Genomic DNA, 4,793 nt, shown 5'->3' on the forward strand with positions numbered 1-4,793 from the left:
AAAAAAAATCATTGAACAAATTACAATCACATCCCATTTTTCTCATAATAAAAAAAATAAATAAAAAAAGAATCATTGAACTAACTATAATATAATCACATTAAAAAAAAGAACCATTGAACAAATTACAATCATATCACATTTTTCCCATAATAAATAATAAATAAATGAAAAAAAAACCATTAAACTAATTACAATACAATCATATTAAAAAAAAAGAACCATTGAACTAACTATAATCACATTAAAAAAAAAAACCGTTGAACTAACTACAATCACATTTTTCTCTTTGTGAGTGTTTATATTTATCTAACTTCAATCATATTAAAAAATCAAATTATAATTTTTTTTTTAGCTAGACCAAATACAAATCAAAAAAGGAGATAACTTCAATCATACAAATCACAAATATTTTTATGCTACCTAACTACAATCATATTTTTTTCATAATAAAACAAAATAATTGTAAAGAAGAACCATTAAAACAGTAAATAAAACAATTAAATCACATTAAAAAAATCATTAAACAAACTACAATCACATTACATTTTTCTCATAATAAAAAAAAGTAAATGAAAAAAAAAAACCATTGAACTAACTATAATACAATCACATTAAAAAAGAGAATCATTGAACAAACTACAATCAGATCACATTTTTCTCATAATAAAAAAAAACAAATGAAAAAAAAACCATTAAACTAATTACAATACAATCTCATTAAAAAAAAGATCATTGAACTAACTACAATCATATTAAAAAAAAAAAACTGTTGAACTAATTACAATCACATTTTTCTCTTTGTGAGTATTTATATTTATCTAACTTCAATCATATTAAAAAATCAAATTATAATTTTGTTTTTACAAATCACAAAAGGAGATAACTTCAATCAAAAGAACCATTAAAATAACTATTAAAATAGTACACAAAAGAAGAAATTGCTAAACCAAATACAAATTATAATTTTTTTTTTTTTTGGCTAGACCAAATACATCAAAAAATGAGATAACTTCAATCATGCAAATCACAAATACTTTTATGCTAACTAATTACAATCATATTTTTTTCATAATAAAAAAAATAATTATAAAGAAGAACCATTAAAATAGTAAATAAAACGATTAAATAATTATGAGGAAGTTTTAACCAAATCTCCCAAAAGGCATGGGGATTGAGAGAAATTAATAAATGCTGAGTTTTTTTTTTTAAACCAAAAAATTAGAAAATTAGGATTGAGATATTGGAGCTCCCACAAGACTTGTGAGTTAAAACCCCATTTTACTTAATATATAGTAGTAGCCTATCACCCGTGCTATGCACGGGATAATTATAGATATTTATATTTGTTTTAGATTTTTTTTAATATATAAATTATGTTTTTTTAAGATTTTTTATAAAAATAATTTAACAATCTTATCACTAATCATAGTGTATGAGAGAAGTTGAAAAAAGATATTGCAGTAACTATACACAGATTGTATCTATAATTATTTGTATGAGGGGATTTTAAATGCTGATCAAGGGATTTTGACAAAATCAATAAATGCAAGCATGTAGAAAGACATGTGGATTGAAAAAAGTTAATAAATGCCAATCAAAGGATTTTGACCAAATTAATAAATGCTGTGTTTTTTTTAATAAAAAATTTAGAAAATTCAGATTGGGATTATTTATTTTGTTTTTCAATAAATGCTAAGTACAATTCATTTTGTTTTTCAAAAAACACAGTGAGTTAAAAATCAAATCACAAATTAAGTGAATTGATAGTTAAAAAAACACAATAATTTTTTTTCAAAAAACTCTGGTGAGTTAAAAAAATCAATTACAATTTTTTTTTTCAAAATACAATCTAATCATTATCAATAATTGGTAATTTAAAAATCAAATCAGAAAAAAATCAAATCAAATCACAAATATTTTTATGCTATCTAACTACAATCATATTTTTTTCATAAATAATTATAAAGAAAAATCATTAAAACAGTAAATAAAAGATTAAATCACATTAAAAAAAAAGAACCATTGAACAAATTACAATCACATCACATTTTTCCCATAATAAAAAATAAATAAATGAAAAAAAGAACCATTGACTAACTACAATCACATTAAAAAAAAAAAGAATCATTGAATTAATTACAATCACATTTTTTTCTTTGCGAGTGTCTATGTTTATCTAATTTCAATTATATTAAAAATAAAAATAAAATAGTAAATAAAAAGATTAAATAACATTAAAAAAAACTATTAAACTAACTACAACAATCATATTAAAAAAAAAAATCATTAAACAAATTACAATCACATCACATTACAATCACATTTTCTTCTTTGTGAGTGCTTATGTTTATTTAACTTCAATCATATTAAAAATAAAATTAAAATAGTAAATAAAAAGATTAAATAAAATTAAAAAAAAAAGCCCATTGAACTAACTACAACGATCATGTTAAAAAAAAGAGCCATTGAACAAACTACAATCACATCACATTTTACCCATAATAAAATAAATAAATGAAAAAAAAAGAACTATTAAATTAACTACAATCACATTAAAAAAAAAAAAAGAATCATTCAACTAATTATAATCACATTTTTCTCTTTGTGAGGGTTTATATTTATCTAACTTCAATCATATTAAAGAATCAAATTATAATTTTTTATTCGCTAGACAAATCACAAATATTTTTATGCGCTATCTAATTACAATATTAAAACAGTAAACAAAAGGAAAAGTTAGGAAGGAGAAAACAAAAAGAAGACTTACTGTTTGCATACGTTGTCACTGAAGTTGAAAGTGTAGAAGTGAGAAGTGAAGCAGGAGAAAATAAAAAGGAGACTCACTGTTTACAATAGGTATGTGAAAAGTTAAAAAAAAGTGTGTAAATTGGAGAAGTTAAAAGATTTGAAAGAATTTAATAAGTGTTAAGTTTTTTTTTTCAAAAAAAATAAAAAAAAATAAAGAAATTAAGGTTCAGATATTGGAACTCCCACAAAACTTGTGGGTTAGAGATAAATATAAATTTATAGATAAATATAGATATAGATATTTATATTTGTTTTAAATTTTTTTAATATACAAATTATTTGTTTTTGGAAAAAGGTACTACAGTAATTATGAGAGAAGTCAAAAAGTCTTGTGGGTTGAGAGAAGTTAATTAATGCTGAGGTTAATTTTTTTTTAAAAAAAAATAAAAAATTAGAAAATTAAGATTGGCATATTGGAACTCCCACAGGCCTTGGGGGGTTAGAAACCCCCTTTTGCTTAATATATAGTATATAGATAGATATAGATAATATAATATAAATAGATAAATGTGTTGAAATTTTCAAGGAATTTTGTTTATGGTGGTTTCTAATGCATTAAAGTTTAATTATGAGGGAGTTTTGACTAAATCTCCCAAAAGGCATAGGGATTGGAAGAAATTAATAAATACTGAGGTTTTTTTTTAAATCAAAAAATTAGAAAATTAGGATTGGGATATTGGAGCTCCCACAAAGCTTGTGGGTTAAAAACTCCCTTTTGCTTAATATATAGTATAGACTAGCATATCACCCGTGCTATGCACGGGTTGTGTTTCACCACTTTGTCTTTTTTTTTTTCTTTTTTTATACTATATTAAAATTTAATATTTTAATACTACTCATATGTGTTGGACTTTTCAAAGAATTTTTTTTCATGTTTGTTCTTAATACATTAAAATGTTATTATGAGGGACAATAATAATGTGTTGGATTTTTCAAGGAATTCATATGTACTTCACAATTATTTCTATATATGTGAATTGTGATTTTTAACTGTCTTTTTTTTTTATATTATATTAAAGTGTAATATTTTGATAATAATCCTATGTGCTGGACTTTCAAGAAATTCATATGTGTTGGACTTTTCAAGAATTTTTTTTTTATGATTGTTCTTAATATATTAAAGTGTTATTATGAGGGATAATAATCGTATGTATTAGAACTTTTCAAGGAATTCATATGTGTTGGACTTTTCAAAAAAAAAATTTATACTTGGGGGTTGGGAAAAGTTAATAAATGCTAAGGTTTTTTTTTTTAAATAAAGAATCAGGAAATTTAGATTGGGATATTGGAGCTCCCACAAGACTTGGGGGGTTAGAAACCCCATTTTTCTTAATATATATATAGATAGATAGATAGATATATCTTTTTATTTTTATTTTTATGTGGTTTCTATTTGGGTATTTTTTTTTTCAATTTATTTAAGATGGAGTTGTGGGTATCTTTTTTCTTTAATTTAATTAATCTGTGGTTTCTATTTGTTTTTAATTATTATTATTTAGGTAAGTTATGATGTGACTTAGATATGTGATAGACATGTGAGTTTTATTGATTTAAAGTTTATTTAGATAAACTTTAAAGATTTTTTTTTTTTAGTTTTATAGTTTTTTTTGTTATGTTATAATATAATATATAAAATATAGGTAGATATCTACAATTTTAATAAAAAATATTATCTGATTTTTTGAGGAAGGGAAAATGAATGCAGGTTTTAATATTTTTTTTTGAAAATTTGTGAGAGAGATTAGGAGGGAAAGATTATGAAATATTTTTGTTATTAAATAAATAAATTAGTCTATTTTGTAAATTAAAAATCAATAATTTTGAAAAATTGATTAATTTGTCTCATTAAGTGATTTAAAATTTTGATAGATATACATAAAAAAAATACATAATTATATTATTAAATCATAAATTAAATTTAGATGTTATATCATTTTGAGATCTATAGCTAAATTCTTATATATATTTTTTTATTTTTGTGT

The sequence above is a fragment of the Camellia sinensis genome, chromosome 2 (assembly GCF_055761805.1).
Source record: "Camellia sinensis isolate YWXY chromosome 2, ASM5576180v1, whole genome shotgun sequence".
NCBI classification, from domain to species: domain Eukaryota; kingdom Viridiplantae; phylum Streptophyta; class Magnoliopsida; order Ericales; family Theaceae; genus Camellia; species Camellia sinensis.